General features: G+C 42.7%; 1 protein-coding gene across 1 annotated transcript in view; it reads right to left on the bottom strand.

Moving 5' to 3' along the window:
• ITGB1 (integrin subunit beta 1) overlaps positions 1-13266 on the bottom strand; it is a 44030-nt gene extending 30764 nt beyond the window's left edge. The window contains exon 1 of the mRNA XM_061126166.1: positions 13132-13266. The gene's annotated coding sequence lies outside the window, so the exon portion shown is untranslated. The remainder of the gene's footprint in view (positions 1-13131) is intronic.
• Positions 13267-17884: the final 4618 nt, after the last annotated feature.

Raw genomic sequence — 17884 nt, 5'->3', positions numbered from 1 at the left:
TATTTTATCCCCATAATTTTCTACAATAAGAATAAATTACATTATGTTACAATCTTAAAATGTCATAGAGCTAAAAAAAAAAAAAAAAAAAACCTTAAAGTACTTAAGTATTTTTGACAAATTATAAGCTAGAAATAACAGAGACCGAGACCAACAAGGCAGGAGGTTACAGTAACATTACAGAGTCTTAAATGCCATTCATGCTAAGAGTTTAGATTCTATGCTACATGTACCAAGGAAGCTGGGAAAAAATGGCTCAGGGTAGTACCACGACAACATATATGTGACAGAAAACCAGTGGGGCAGAGGATGAATGGCAAGACACGAGCTACTGGACAGTTACAGAGCATACTGCCCAGGCTTCAGAGTAACAACGGACAGACAGAGGTGCTTGGGGGAGTCTGAGGCTGCTTAGGTAAGGAATGGCTAGAGAAAGGATCATCACTTTCAAATAAGGAAGACAGAGAGAGATGGAGTTAGGGGAGAAAATACTGATTTTGATTTAGAAATGTGACTGTGAAATGCCGATGTGAAACCGAGGAAAGATATTAAGTGGGAAGTTAAGACCTACGGGTGTGGCTTTCAAGATTTCAGGGCTAGAGACACAAACCCAAGAGTTGTGGGTGGCAATGAAATTCTGAAGATGGATGAGACTGAAGAATACTTGGACAGAGAGGAGAGCTGAAGGCAGACCTAAGAGAAGAAAGGAAAGAGTGCCAGAGCCAGGCTCCTTGGAGTAAAGAGGGATGGAGCACAAGGGCTCACTTCCCTGAAGAGAGGTATAGCATCTTTCTCTAAGTCAGGGCAGGGGGGGTGAGAAGCTGAGCGAGGTCAGGCCTGACAGCTATGTTTCTTCCTGAAATAGGAAGCAAGGACAGGTGCTGGAAGAAAGGGGGAGGGGAGTTGGCAGACAAGAAAATCAAGACGACGCAACAGGATTATGGAGTGGTGCTGAGACCCAGCAGGTCCTGGACACCCTGATCTATAAAGGCACATTTCTAACAGTCATCTCACCTGAAACTACCTGGTAATAATCTGCCCTGATGGATTCTAAGCGCCAAGGACACAATCTTTCCTGTGTCTTCAGTGACAGGACCTATAAGTGCTTGGTACAAAATCAGTGCTCAAAACTTATGCTGAAATATGTTAAACCGTATGTCATTTTTCTTGGACATTATTTAGAAGCCCAGGAAAGAAGAGTTTCTCGGAATTAGTTAATACACAGACCTTCTTTAAATAGCAAACTGTTAGTATAGATACCCTAGGGATAACAATTTTCAATCCACTTAAGTATACACAAGCCAACTTTCGGCTAGGTATAAAATGCCTCACACTCTAGGCGCTTGTACATCATGAACCAAAAGCCATTTACATATACAAGCAACACAAACATAGGCACTGAAATACTACTTACACACACTCAGTTATAAGGTGGCCAACCAGATCATCCACTTATTGGTTATTATTCTAATTATTAGCACAAAACCCCAAAGTTTTTAGAAATTCTTGTACAAACAGTCAAATTGCTGAGACCACCTTCCATGGGTCCTCAGACTCCAACCTGAAACTGCGGAATTAATGCCACTGTTTCCAGAGCGAGTGCAGGAGGGGGAAGGGGCAGGAGAGGAGGACACAGTCAAGGGCCTAGATTTCAGGGTGCAGGTGAGGGAAAGGGCTAAAGAGCCAGGTGCAACATTTCAGGGGTGGGCAGTCTTGGGTAAAAGGTCGAGGTGAGGAGACAGCTATGGGAACTGGGTTGGCTGGGGTCCGTTCCCAAAGCAGAGTCTGAGACGAGAGCAGGCGTGCAGGCAGCTCACTCAGAGGGTGACCGGGGAATGAGACGTGCTGAAGACGGCGAACCAAGAAGAGAAAAGGCCAGGGCACTTTAGCTACCACAGGGGTGCCCAAGGGCTTGGTCTTCCTGAGAAGTCTTGAGAAGTGTATACAGTTCACCTCTGAATCCATGGGTTCCATCAGCAGATTGAGCCAACAACAGATGGAAATAAATTTTTTTAATTGCAGAGTTCCACAAAGCAAAACCTGAAGGTGCCCTGCACAGGCAACTCTGCATAGTATTTACATTGAATCAGGCATCATCTGGAGGTGACAAAGCGTACGTGAGGATGTGCATAGGTTACATGCAAGAACTACACCCTCTCAAAGAGATATGAGCATCTGTGGATCTGCTTGGGGAGGAGGAGTGTCCTGGAACCAATCCCCCTCGGATACTGAGGGACAACTGTGGAAGGTGTGTCCAGAGAAGGGTCACTAGGAAGATGTGCCTCAGCTCTAGTCCCCACAGGTAAAAGTCTGCCCCAAGGGGCTTCCAAGAACAACAGTACATCCAACCAGAAGGCTGCTGCCGGCTTCTCTCCCCACCAACAGACAAGAGGGCTGGCTGGAGATGCCCCGGGGTTGAAAAGACAGAAGCAGGTAAGGCAAGATGCAGTCAGCCAGAGTGAGTCAGAGAACTGCTCCGAGAGGCAGTGACGGGAACCAGAGGAGGCCCGAGGCAGTGAGGAGGTGAGGTTTCTAGTCCAGCACTCAAAGCCCCTGGCATTAGAAGAGCAAGAAAACTCCTAGAACAGAGTGTGAGAAGTGTCACTTGCATTAACTCTGAAGATCTCAACGATGGCAAGAACTGGGGAGGGGATTTAGGCCAGGTGAGTGACATATAGGCACACATACATATATTAAAACAAACACAAACAACTTCTGTTTAAAAGATATACTAATTAAGCGTACGAAGCTCTTTGCCATCTACTGCAGATGTGTATGACTGACCTGCCTTATGAACTGTCATCTCCTGGAAGTCAGTTCTGTATCCTCTGTACCTAGCCCAGTATCTTAATACTTAATATACAAAGAGTCTAAAGATAACTGCGGATATTCTGAGGTATCCACAGAAAAGTAAACAAAGGCAAGCAGAGTGCAGTGATCACCACCACTTGCTAAGGCATAGCTCAGAGTTCAGAGTGTGGACTGTGGAGTCAGATGCCTGGACTGAAACTTCTAATCAACCCCTAACTAAGCAGGTGATACTGGCAAATTATTTAATCTGTGCCTCCGTTTCCTCGTCTTTAAAATGTACACTATAGTTTCTACCTTATGGGAGATATGTGAAGTTTACATGAGTTGTAAATATAAAATATTGAAAACAGCATCTGGCACATTATAAGCAATACCTATATGGTACTTGTTATCATTATTACATTACAGCTGGAGCTCAGCAACAACTTGATTCAATAAAGAAGTAACTAAGTTTGAATGTTTAGGCTTTTCTTCAATCATAATTTTTTAACCAAAAACTCTGAATTGACCCATGTTAGGTGAAACACAAGATATGGAAGAAAGGATAAAGTATAAGGATTGGAAAAAAACACAACTGCAAACAACAGATTAATGTTGACTTTTTATAGAAATTAATACATTACTTTGCTATGATACCAAAACCTGATACTGTGTATGGTGATGGTGGTTTAGTCGCTAAGTCGTGTCCAGGTCTTGTGACCCCACAGCCTGCAGCCTGCCAGGCTCCTCTGTCCATGAGACTTCCCAGCCGAGAATACTGGAGTGGGTTGCCATTCCCTCCTCCAGGGGATCTTTCCAACCCAGGTTTCCTGCATTGCAGGTGAACTCTTTACCAACTGAGCTACCAGGAAGTCCTATACTGTTAAAAAATAATAATAATAATAAGGCTTAACCAGGTGCTAACTATTAATTAGATACTAATTATTATGCTAAGTATAATTAGATAATTATTTTAGGTTCCACATTTAAGTAGGATCATTCTACTTCCTAACAATCATATTTCTAACAATTTGTATGTAAAATAATAAAAGCATCAAAACCTTAATATTACCACATTAAATACAGCACAGATATTTTTGAATGTTAGTATCACGAATCACCTTAAAAAAAGATCAGGGTGGAGAGTAACACACCTAATTAAAATAGAAATAGGGAAGAATGACTTCAGGTTTCTTCTTCTGTATGGGGAAGCAAGTCTAGGAGAGGTGAAGAGGAGGAAGGAAACTGCCCTGAAGAGACATCTTGTAGCAGAAACTCAGACCGGGAGGCTGCACACCCGTCTGGCTCACCCAGACTGCTGCCCACGGAGAGCCACACAGCACGAGGGCCATCTGCTCACCTGGAGGGCGGGCAAGGCTCACCCCAGGCACACCCAGGAGTGATGCGGTAATTGAGCTTTGATGATTTACGGTAATTTGTAACAAAAAGTTTTATTTTATTTTTACTTTTATTCTAACACCTGGAAGTGACTATAAAAATGACAATAATTAATAAAAATAATAACAGCTATCTCTTCTAAGCAACTCCATGAAGTTGGGAACAACATTATCTTTGTTTCATATACGAGGAAGCCAAACCACAAATACCTTCTCCAAAGTCACACAGGTAGAACTGAAACCAGACCATCTGAAGCTGTCACCTGAGTCTGTGCTCCATTAAACTACAATATTTGGAAGGCATACCCAGTCACTATTTTAAAAATAAAAGAACATTCTTCTACTGTTAGAACTGACTCAGAGAACAGAAATGTAAAGGACTTAAAATGTTCTTTGAGTTTATTTCTTGGTCCTTCAAAATGACTGGAAGCCAACAGAAGTTATTTTAATTGTCAAATTTCATGAGTATACCGACAGGTTATAGTCTCATTCCTACAAAAGCATTTCATCTTAATATATTTTCTTACTATGTTTAATTTTAACTAAAGGGTCATAAGGGCTTCCCTGATGGCTCAGTGGTAAAGAATTTACCTGCAATGCAGGAGATGCAGGTTCGATCCCTGGGTCAGGAAGATCCCCTGGGAAGAGGGCACGGCAACCCAACTCCAGTATTCTTGCCTGGAGAATCCCATGGAGAGAGGAGCCTGGCGGGCTACAGTTCACAGGGTCACAGAGAGTCGGACACGACTGAAGCAACTCAGCACGCATACAAAGGGTCATAATCCATCCTTTGAACAATAAATAATCTCAAACAGCTCTCCCAAAACATCTCATTCTGGTGGTTAGAAACATGCAATTGCTCCCTTTGTCCAAAACTGTACATAATTAATCTCCACTGTAAACTCATCTTTATTTATCAAGGTTAAATATGGTTTTATGAGCTACATACCTAGTATCTATTAATGTTCTTAACAACATGACAAATATTCTTTTTACATTTACAGGTATTTAGAAATTTTACATGTACTTTATTTATAGAAATTAAACAATTATGCTTTAGAGAAAAATTACTTTAAAAAAATGGCGAGATACACTTACTTTAAGTTTTAAAATTGGGTGCTCAGAAGCCATCTATGCCCCAAAGGACACAGTACAAAAAGAAGTCATCCAAAAAGATTTCTTCCTATAAAATCTTTGCACAAGAGCACATTTTTATTCAATACAACTTGGATTTCCAAGTCAAATATCAATTGTATATCTACCATGTACAAGACAAATAACTGACAATGCTGGGACATGAACCCAGGCATGAACTGAAAGCCCAAGTAGGTTTCCAATAAGAAAGGTTCCTTTTTTTATATCCTAACATTTTAAATCTTTTCACCTTAATGGTGGAATAGATTCAGATACTTCCATTGAGGTATATTATAAGTCTCTCCTGAAAAGAGAAGGTTAGATTCATCCCAAGTCTGTACCACCACCGCTATTTTCTGTATCTGTGTTTAAAAGAAAAAAAATAAATAGTCCAATAACACATTCATATTTACAAATCAACACAGTCCAGAAAAGGAACACAGAGCCAAGAGGAACACCTCAGGAAATTACCATGCGGTCCACCCTGCCTCTCCCCACGCAGAGCAAGCACACAGGAGAGCATATAATAGCCTGCTCTGCTTCACACCATCAGACTTGAGAATGAGAGCTGGGGATGAATTCACCAAGAGCAACAGCACCTTTCCCCTTGTGAGAAGAACAGTTCAAACTCAACATTTTCCCCCTCTCTGGCAGGAAGAGGTGCACGGTGGTGATCCTGGAGGTGTCTATGGCCCAAATAAATAATAAGCTACAATGAATGATTAACAAAACCTAGCAGAAAGGATGAAAAAGGGAAAAAAAGAGGAAACAGGAAAGAAAGGAGGTTAAGTACTCCAAGGCAAACAGGCAACATTTCCTTTGAAGTCCATGGGTCCACCCACTGTGGAGGATAAATAGAAGTCTGAAGTAGAAAACTTTCTAAAATTCACAACTCCCACCCAGAAGAAAAAAAGGGCTTTTTATAAGCCCCGACCCCTTCTTACCCAAAGGTGGTATCAGCCTGAGTTGAGTCCCAACAACAAAGGTTTGACTACTCCAAAGCTACAGGCTTCAAAAGCAATTTGACACCTGAGAACAGGGCCAATACCTAAAATTACAGAATAACAGAACAAAATGTGTCTAGTCCGGGGCTTCCCCAGTGGCTCAGCAGTAAAGAGTCTGCCTGCAATGAGGGAGAGGTAGGTTCGAACCCTGGGTCATGAAGATCCCTCCAAGAAGGGAATGGCAGCCCACTCCAGTATTCTTGCCTGGGAAATCACATGGACAGAGGAGCCTGGTGGGCTATAGTCCATGGGGTTGCAAGAGTCAGACACGACTGAGCAACTAACCAACAACTGTGCCTACCCGTCCCCCCATGAAAACGAGCAAGTGGGAGATCCATCATCAGCACCCACCCGTGTGGTGCAAGGGGAAGATAAAGAATGGACACACTCTGTCTTGGGAAATAGTTTCAACGATAAAGATGAAAGTGGGGGGAAGTCAGGGCATGGAACTGAACTACGAAAAATTTCTACAGCACAGAAAGAGAAAATTAAGAATTTTCCCTGAAAAAAAAGAATGAACTCATTGTGCTCTTCAAGGAATTAAGAAACTCTCAAATAGATTTTGTAGCAATCAAACGCAGTAAGACCACAAAACTAGAGGAAAGAGCTACGGGAGAAAATTTAAGTTGAATTACTCTGCAGAACTCAAACATACAGGAACAGAATTAACATGACAGGAAGAGCAGGCTTGAGCACACAGAATTCAAAATAATTCAAGGCAATAAGAAGCATAACATTATAGCCAATAGTGATCCAGTAAATAGATAACTGGTATACCACCACCACCACCTCCCCAACAAAAAGGTTACAGCCTTTACATGAGGACCAAAAAAAAAAAAAGATTAAGCATTAAATTCCAAAGAGTAGTGGGGCATAAAATAAATTCAAAGTTCATAAAATAAGCAAAAGGATAAGACTTAAAATATGAGCAAGGAATTTCCCTGGTGGTCCAGTGGCTAAGACTCCACTCTTCCAATGCAGGGAGCCTGGGTTCCATCCCTGGTGGGGGAACTAAAACCCTACTGGCAGCAACTGAAGACCCCACATGCTGCAACGAAGACTGAGGATTCCACGTACTGCATCTAAGACCTGGTGCAGTCAAACAGATAAACAAGCAAAAGTTAAATATTTTAAATAAACCTATTAAGACATAATATTAAGGGCTGACCCAAAATGAGCATGAAAAGTTGCCTGAACTTAATTCTTGCCAGGTCCTCCTTCCACTCAAAAGATAAGACATTACCCAGCAATTGCTATATTTCAAACTAGCCTACCGAGCTATTCCTTCTTTACACTTGGCTATGTCTATAGATTTTGCTTTTCTCTGTGAAGGGAAAAGAGTAAGTCAGCAGCTGCTTTGGTTGAAGAATTTACTTTGGAGCAAGTTTACAAAGAACTAGCAAAAACAAGTTTACCATCTTAACTAATGGGATCGACAAGCATTTGAGAGTAATATATGTTCCACGTAATTTCAGTCAAGCAGAACTGTAAGTTATGCTCCCTTGGGTCATTTTATCTACTTTTTAGATAAGTCATTCCAAAATTACTTGGTCAAAACTTTAATAAACTTTGACCATATGCTTTGTCATATCTCGCCTCTGCCGTGTATTAGGTTGAAGCAAACACAGGGCTGAGTATATTCTAAATATATATATAGTAAGTATAGATAAACATTTTCACCTAACTAAATACAGGTAAAACTCAATTTCTCACTTAGCACAAAGCTGAGAATAATATCCACCTTAGAACTGTTACAAGGATAAAATATGATCATGAATGTAAAGCAAATATCTTTATAGTGATCTATAAATCACAGCTTACTTGATTACTCAATTTTCTTCTTGCTCTTCAACTCATTCACTGACTTCTAAACATTAGAACCTGAGTGACGACTTAATAAAAGGTTCTCAATCTTTTTAAGCCATACTGCTTTTTAGTGAGCACAAGTCCACTCCCTACTGTTCCTGTTGTGTTTGCCTAAAATAACATAATACTAAATGCAACTTTGAAAACTACAATCTCCACCTCCAATAATCAAATATGACCCACCACTACACCTTTGGGGAAGGAAAGAAATTACAATCTGAAATAAATAATAAACTGTGAAATACTGGAGAGCTAATAAATTACTATTCTTAATTCTACAAAGACTATGAAAGCTTAAGTTACCTATGTATTCATTCAATAACATTTATACACGGAAATATGACCTCCATACATCTAAATACTTTTTCTCATCATTCTTAATTTTTTCAACCACCATAAGTAGAATTATTTCAAAATATTTGAAAAAAATTTTCACCAAAATTTCAAAAAATTTTTCAATTTTTTCGACCACCATAAGTAGATTTTTTTTTTGGTCCCAAAAGATAGTCTTGATACAGTCTGGCACATAAATGACAAACCTTTGGTATGCTCAGTAACACAGTGTTGTTTAATTCAAATTTCTATTACAACTAATTGTAATTACGTCTGTGAACCACACCAGACTAGAGCTGGAGGGCAAGAATGCAGGCTTTCATTTTAAATATCCTTCATTTTATTTATATGTATGTATTACATAAAGGCATATATATTTATATATGTATGATCATATATCAAAGTAATCAAACAATATTTATTTGCTAAATTAGACTGTATTCTACCTTCTAACTATACTGTCCTTTGACCATGTCATCATCTATATTTGTCTCTTTGGTCACACCATTCCAAGCTCCTCACGGCCCCCCAAAACCAGTTAACCCAAAGCTGATCTTTTTCTCAAAGCCTATTAGAATTACCTGGTACAATGCACTGTGTAAACATCCTGTGGCGTTTGCTACATTTCCCTAAACTGAAAACAATGTATCCCAACTAGACAGTATCTTCAACTGCAAGGTGCAGGTCAGCTTCTGGACCTCCACCCAGTAAGCACCACACTGCTCAGGGAAGTGGCACTTCGCACAGTAACAGATTAAAATGTTACTGACAACAGAGCTCCATCCTGACAGGGAGCTAAGAGTGACAGACTTGACTGGCCAGCACTTGCAGGCTTTCTCAAAGCCGTGACTTGGCACACCACATGCCCTCTGGGGCGAGGGCACAAGAGAAGGGCTGCTCACGGGAGAGGGAAGACCCGTCCTCTGTAGACTCAGGTCACACAGCAGCTGGCCTTCAGCTCACAGGGCAAGAGAGAGAAACCAAGAGACCGCTCTACAATGTAGATACAGAAACCAGAGCCCTTTCCAGGTGAGGTGTTCCAACAAACGTCCCAGAGAAGCTCAGTCCGAGCTTGCTCAAAGCCCAGGTTTCCCAATCAAGAAGCCTCTGCTACATCAAACTGCTTCTCTAAAGATGCTGCTCTCTTCACCTCAAACAAGCTCATCAAAGGAAAAACCTGAAAATATCCAAGTCCCCCACTAAGCTATCACAGGAAGGAACCAGTAATTCAAAGAAACTGAGGAAGGGAAATGCTTTTTCTAGACTCCTTTTCCTCCACCCAGCCTTTGACTGGGAAAGTGCTTCCAGGCCCCTCGGTGGCACCTTTTCACTCTACGTGCCCTGCAGTATTTAATCTGCAGCCAGAGCGTCAGCCTGTACAGACTAAGAACCCCCAAACCGTAGGCTCCCAACCAGACTGCCGGCTGTGAGCTCGCAGTCCGCACAGTCAACTACCCTCCCGGCATCTCAGCAGTTCAGCACGCCCCTGATCCAGGCGGCCAGCCGCACAGCACCCCCTTGCGGTCACGCTTCCCACCTCGGACAAGCCACCTCCTAACCAGACACCGAGGCCACTGCAGTTCCTTTCTCCTCTTACCTCAGACACCAAGTCTGACCTGTCCACGCTCCAAAATAAGTAGTTCTTGTAGCCCCACCCAGGTCATCCCCCATGCCAAGGATCTCCAAAGCTTTTTAATATTCCTTTTACTATCTAACAACAAAAACAAAAAGAAACTTGAGAATACGTGTACCCCAAAATATGTATTTATAAACTAAAATACATGCACTTCTACAGCACTGTGGTAAGATATTATAAATCATAATAATAAATTTAAGCTTTATTAAAAAAACAGTCAGTCTAATATTTTCTTCCTACATCCAGTGAATTATTTTATACATCTCTGGGGTCCAGGAAGCTGCACTTTGGAGACTGTATAATGAGACAAGTTCAAGAATTGTGTGTTTATACATGCATGCACTATGCATATTTGAAACAGTTTATCACTTACACACATTTCTTGATCAGATGATATACATATGCTTTAGCATATTGCTAAATATAATTAACCTTATCTTCCAAAGCCACAAACCAAAACCAAAGCTTAAAAGTACCTGGCTTCTGTATTATTTTATAAATAAAACTTAACTCTGCAAAAGTCTCACAATTACTCACATTTAAAAGATGAGAAACCTGCAAAGTATAGCTTGGCTCCTTTTGCATACAGCTCCAGAACAAGAAATACCACCTTTTTCACTTATCTCTTGAAAATTCTAAGACTGCTAAGGTTCTGAAGGTTTTCTGCACTGCAACTCCTGTAACCTAGATACATAATTTTCTCAGTTTTCTACAGCTATAGATACTGCTATCATTTCAGGGTTCTGAAGAATAAGGTACTCTTCTGGACTCTTACCCAATCAGCCCACCCTCTGGACCCCAAGACTCCCACCTCTGCTATAACAACATACAAGGACAAAACCCCAAAACATATGACCAGTCAGAATAGACTTGCTCACGCAAAACAAGATATTTACACATTTGCACAATATAATCTAGGATTCCACTGACAACCAGACAGATCGTAACCCTCCAGGCAGAGTGGGGTAATAAGTCCACATGAATCCTCTCATACTAATTGAATTTGTTACATGTTCAGAAATATCAATTAGCAGAACTCAAAAGTTCTAAAATTTTAACTATCTCATGTTTCACCTCATCACTCCAGCAGAGTAGTCATGAACAACTAATGCACCCACACATATGCCATGAAAACAAGCACCACCTGAAACTTAAATTTTCAGTATTTTATAAAGTAACCAGATGCCCTAGCTGCCCAAGTAATTAGGAATTTATCGACCCCAATATAGGACTACAAGTTCATTCAATGACACTAATTTGGGGCAGCTTTTAAATATCCTGACCAGAAAGCTGAGGAGAAAGCCACCTAAATCCAATGATTTATTCAATATTAATGATCCTATACTTTCCACACACAGAATACTGAGGGGATTAGAAAACAATACAGAATAAAACATTCTTTTAAAAAGAATCAACATTACAAAAACTTTAAGTCTGTGAAATCAGCACTGATGACTGAATTTGGAGTCTGCTACTTACAGAAGCAAAGTATTAACCACATCCCGTCTTTTTAACTAGCATTCTAATAACATCTTCCATTTTATACTAACTTCTAGGGTGGGTATAATGGCTTTCTCCTCAAATGCCTGTAACTAAAACATTGATTTGTTTCATGTGTTTTCTGTTTATCAGCTAATCATCTTCAGTCCCTCACTTATTAATCAGTGAACTAAAATTATTTTCAAATGTGAACATTTCAGTAGGACTCTTAAGCCAGCCCTGACTCCTGTGAGCCCTGATGGCCACGAATCCAGAATAGGTTAACTTGCAAGTCAAGTTCCCTCACCACTTCTAAAGTGTCTAATACACAACCTACTGCAAAGTCTGGATTCAGTTTAAGAAAAATTCCTAATCGAAATTCACTTAGCATTTGTTATTATTGTACCATCAAAACAACAATAAAAAATAACAATAATTCTACCCAACTAATATTTATGTAGAACGCAGATCCAAAGAAACCTTACTGATAATATCACCAATTACACAGCGAGATTTTTTTAAAGTCATTCTACTACATCAAGAAGGAAAGAAAAGGAGATAATATTTATTGAGCTAAGTGCCTTCCATCTTCCATCTTCTCTTCACTACACTGTACTTATGCAAGGTTACCTGCGGTTCAAACATGGGTTGCTGGACCACATGGGTTGTCCTCATCACAGCTGAATGACCACCTATGCGCCCTGTGCCTCAGTTTCTTCATTTGTAAAACAGGGATTAAATACAACACCTACCTCTTTGGATCGGTTCCAGGATTAAACGACAAAATAAAGGTAAAGTGCATAGAGATAAGCATGGCCCTCACTGTCTCGTTATAATAATTACTAGCTTTATTATTAGTATAGGTAGGTACTGCTCCCATTTTACAGATGGAAGAAATGGAGCCTTAACGAGTGTAACTTACTAGTAATGATCACAAAGACTAGCGCCAGGTTTTGACGCAAAAGCACAAAACTGGTGAAAAAAAAAATTGCTCAGGCGTTAAATACTACCATTCTTAAAAATACAACTTGTTCTGAAGCAAAGGAAAAGGCACGAATCAGGCACAGGCCGGGCAGGAGCCCTAGACACGGCCGCGACGCCCACACCCAGCATTAGGGGAAGGGCCCACAGGACGCGCCCACCCGGCGACCCGGAGCCCAGCGGCGCGGCGACGCCCGGGTCTTGGGGCTGGAGCCGGGGTGAGTGGTCCCGGCCGGGAGGCCCGGCAGCCGAGGCTGCTGCCGGACGCAGGTCCACGGAGGCCCGTCCGCGCCCAGCCCAGCGTCCGAGCGGTGGGTCCGACTCCCCGGCCTCCGCGACCGCGGCCCCGCGAGGACAGCGCCCCTGCCGGGAAGGTCCAGGAGCGGCCGCGGCCCGACTTCCTCCCCCTCCCGACGGGTTGGAATCCACCTGGAGGCCGCGGCCCCCACGCCTGCTCCTCCATGGGAGCCCGGCCGCGCCCCGAGCCCGCCGCCCGCCCTCCCGGGCCCACCTTCTCCCGCGGCGTCCGGCCCGCGCGATCGGCTCGGCCTGTGCTCCGCGGTTCCCGCTCGGCCTGTCCGGAGCTGGCGTGGCCTCCCGGGCTCCGGCGCGGCGGCGGCGGCGGCGGCTCCTCCTCCTCGCGGGCGGGAGGAGGAGACTCGGCGGCGCGGGGCCGCCTCCCGGCAGGAAACGACCCCCCGGGCACCGCCTCCCTGGCGCGGCGATCCCGCTCCTCAGGCCGCCGCCGCGCCTCTCGCCCTCCGGAAGCGCATTCCTCTCGGGCCGCGTCAGCCGCGCCCGGGGGAGGGGGAGGGGGAGGGGACGGGGAGGGGGAGGGGCGGGGGCTTAGAGGGGGAGGGGCGGGGGGCTGAGGGGGAGGGGCGGGGGCTTAGAGGGGGAGGGGCGGGGGGCTGAGAGGGGGAGGGGCGGGGGACTGAGAGGGGGAGGGGCGGGGGGCGGGGGCGCGGGCCGCGCGAGGGGCGGGGGCCGCCGGGACAAAGGAGCGGCCCGGCCGGGCCACGGGCTCCGCCGCAACCTCGGCGGCGCCTCCTGCCTCTGCAGCCGAGAGAGAGAGGGAGGATTCTGCCTGGCCCTGTTCACCTTAATATCGCTCTCGGCCTGCCTTAGGCGCTGCTTCTCCAAAGCCCCACGTCTGTCCGGCCGGAGGGCCGGCCGGCCCTGGACTGCCCGGGTTTGAACCCTGGAAGCCTGCCTCCCAGGAGCCGGCTCGGACAGATCGGAACACTTAGTCACTCACCTTGTTAAGCCTTCGTGGGGCCAAAAACGTTTCCCTTTGGAAGGGAAGTAGCTAAAGCCGATATTTTTCTGGTGGGAGGATTTGCTTGATTTACGTCTTTGAGAGAGGGGAAGACTTAAGGAGGAAACGGGTGCCAGGAAAGATGAAGAAAGTTGTAGAGAAAAACTGGCGAGTTGAGGAGCAGCATTTGTGAGGTTCATCTGGAGGTCCATTTATGGGGAACAGGGAGGAGAAGGAAGAGTTCATCCTTGATACAGTTTCTGTTCATCCTAACTCTTTTGGTAGGTGGACGGGGGCGCTGGAGAAGAGACAGCTAAAAGAAGCATGGCTGGGCACATTTTGGTAAGCGGATGGAAACCTCTGCCGGCCGGCATCATACTGAAACCCGGCTACTCAGAACGCGCTGCTGGCAGGCTGCCGTCTGGTTAGCAGAAATGAGCACTGCCACGTGGTGAGCGGCAGCACCCTGTTGGGAGCAGAACTCGAATGATGAGATTTGTGAAACTGAGAAGCAGTGTTTCATTTGGCGAAGAATGGAAGCTGTGATGCTCATTTGACCGCCAATCTTGAGGGAAAAAAAGACAACCCCATCTATGGAAATGTTGCCCATGGCTCGCCAGCAAAATTAAATCTCTGGTTAGGTAATCTCTGGAAACCTTTAAAGAAACAAGAATGATTTTTCCCAGTTAATGGATGAGCACATTTAAGAGATTAAATGATGTTTCCTTATTTGTGGAATCTAAAAAAGGATACAGAGGAACTTATTTACAAGACAGAAATAGTCTCACGGACATAGGAAAACAATCCCATGGTTACCGAAGGGTACGGGGAGGGAGGATAAATTAGGAGTTTGGGATGAGCATACACACTACTCTATATGAATCACAAACTGCAAAGACCTACAGTAGACCACAGGGAGCTATATTCAGTAACTTGTAATAACCTATAATGGAAAAGAATCTGAAAAAGAATATATTTCAGATTCTTTTCCATATATATATTCTTTTCAGGTTCTTTTTGGTGATACATATAACAAACTTTTCTGTACACTTGACACTAACATAACATTGTAAATCAACTGTACAAATTTTAAAAAATTAATGTGTCTATGTTAATAACCCAATGGTGCAGCTGCCACCAGACCTCAACATTCTTGAACTTAAAGGTACTGTTTATACCGTTGTTCAAAACTGATCAAAATCTGTCTGGGCTCAACATGGATTACCATTCTAAAGGTAAAGTGTAGTTTATCCATGCTTGATTGGTACTACATTCCCTAGAACTTTCTTCCTTGTGTGATTTGCTACAAGAACATTATGAGATTCACATTTGCACAACGTTAAACTAAATTAGGCCAAAGGCAGTGTAATAATCATCTTTTTAATCTCAGTGTCAAACACTGTTCCAGGTCACACAATAGGGGCTCAGCTAATACTGGATAAATAAATAAATGGGTCCTTTTGCTCCCCTGGGACCGCACCAGAACATCTGACTACACTAAAGTGTGAGTAGCAATTTATGTACAGAAGTTATGAGCTTTGAGGAAATGAGAAATTAAACATATTCTCTAAGAAAAGCAGTGATTGGTCAGGAGTATGGCTCCATTTGTGATTTCAGATAAATATTCATCGAAGGACAGCTAACTATAAAATTTATGAGCGTTCCAAAGGTTGATCAGTTTTACCATGCTAAACACAGTATCCTTCCTAGTAAGTAGGAATAGTGTAAGTCACATTGCTAAACCATGTCATGGTATAACATCTATTAGTATCTTGAATTTAAGACAAATCATATTTTACCTACACTCTTTCCCAGTTATTATAAATTGTCTTATGCCATCTGACAAGTCATTTTTATCAAATAATTAAAAGTTGACCTTTCCTTTAGTTTTGGCATCTTACTACTACATGCTCTCCAAAATATGTCTTTATTCACTACTGTTTTCCAAAGTTTTCAAAGTTGCTCACCAGCAAAGACTTTACTGTTCATTTCAATCACTGTTTAACCCCCATTTCTATTAATAATTAATGGATAGGCTTACATAAATGAAAGGAATCACTAATATTTAGTCAAGTACAAAAGAGGCTAAAGGCCTCTCTAGAGACCTGATTATCTTTTTCAGACAATGGGATCAGAGTTGATTACTGACCTTTAGATCTAGTAGGCTGTAATTAATCATGTGATTTTGGAATACAGTACTGGGAGGGGGAGTGAGTCAGTGTTGCCTCAGGAATAGATTGCTGTCTTTCTCTTGTAGTTTGAACACTTGGGGGACACAACCTGTCAAGTCTTACCCTGTCCAGTAAGCTACAAATCATCCCATGATAACTTAAAGCCTTTTCAGTCTTTTGAGAGTGGAAGTACTTCTATAAAAATGCAACATTTTACAGGCAAATATGTTAGTACACATTCATTTACAAATGATTTTCCAACTGCAGTAATCGAACTTGGGCAAGACTCCATGGGGTTAGAGCAAAGGGTGAATACCTGCATAGTGAGGAATATGGACCCCAAAACAAAAATGTTTTGGTCTTGACCACTGGCTGGCACATTCTGGCTCAACTCAGAGCAGATTAACTTTAAATAAACTGGGTGACTTTGTATCCCAACATGTTCAAGTTACCCACAATGTGTCTGTTACGCAAGCATAATTATTAATAGCACCCCTTTTCATTCTCAAAAGTACATCCTGATATGGATGGTAGATTATATCATCACCCTACAAGTAAGCGTGTCCAGCCAATGAGGTATGAAAAAAGTAATTTTAGCAGTTCAAAGGGGATTCATAGGGATACATTGCAAATCAGATCCCCAGTTTATAGGTGAAGACCAATTCCAACACTGATCATCGGGAAAAAAATTGTGTGAGGATGAGTGAAATGAATTAGGCAGCTCCTGTGTAGGGACTTCCCAGGTGGCGCAGTGGTAAAGAATCCATCTGCCAATGCAGGAGACTCGGGTTTGATCCTTGGGTCGGGACGACCCCCTGAAGGAGGAAATGGCATCCCACTCCTGTATTCTTGCCTGGAAAATCCCATGGACAAAGGAATCTAGCAGGCTATAGTCCATGGGGTTGCGAAGAGTCAGACACGACTGAGCATGCACACACGTAAAGTCCAAGAAAGGTGCTTAGGTGAGTCATGAGGGTGATGGAAGAAAACACCAGGGGGAGAGTTACACACTGATATCCTAGATAATTTTGGAATTGGAGGGTTTCCATTTGTTTTGGAAAAACAGAACAACGTAACTTCTTTAACACATGCGATAAGATGTCCTTCTAGGAGATTTAATGAAAGAAAACTCTTGAAAGTAGCTTGGCTGATCAACAGATTTCGGTTCAAAATACCATTGTAAATGTATATGATGGTTTCTGGAGCGGATTGATTGTGAGTAGCTGGGTAAGTCTTAGCTGGTGACTCAGCAGTGAAGAATCCGCTGCCAATGCAGGAGATGTGGATCTGATCCCTGGGTCAGGAAGACCCCCTGGAGAAAAAAATGGTAAACCACTCCAGTATTTTTGCCTGGGAAATCCCATGGATAGAGGAGCCTGACAGGCTACAGTCCATGGGGTCTAATAGAGTTGGACAGGACTTAAAGCAACTAAACAATAACAAAGTTAAGTTTTCAGCTACTTTTCCGAGAACTGTTTCTATAGAGTGATCTGGATACATTTTTCTCATCTACCACCTCCAGCTAATTAGAATGTAAAACCCTTAAACATAAATAAAGTTGAGCAGATGGGGTTAGAAGGAATAGAAGTCTCTGATAATTCTCAATAACACATATGTTGATGAGCTTCTGAATCATAACTTCATTCCTTTTTCCTAAGACACTGAACTGCCTCTATTAAAATGTGAATCTGTGTGTCCGAGTTTAAAAAAAATAGCCCTGGAAATTATTAGCATTTTGAAAATAAAGAAAGGGTAAGCTAGTCCTCCAGTTCCTCCTTTTTCTGTCTCCAAGAATATAAATAACATACAAATAATGAAATATTGCAAAGAAACTG

Source organism: Dama dama, chromosome 23 (genome assembly GCF_033118175.1).
Source record: "Dama dama isolate Ldn47 chromosome 23, ASM3311817v1, whole genome shotgun sequence".
In the NCBI taxonomy this organism is placed as follows: domain Eukaryota; kingdom Metazoa; phylum Chordata; class Mammalia; order Artiodactyla; family Cervidae; genus Dama; species Dama dama.
The sequence above is the reverse complement of the archived record's forward strand: the minus strand, read 5'-3'. Positions and strand labels throughout refer to the sequence as shown.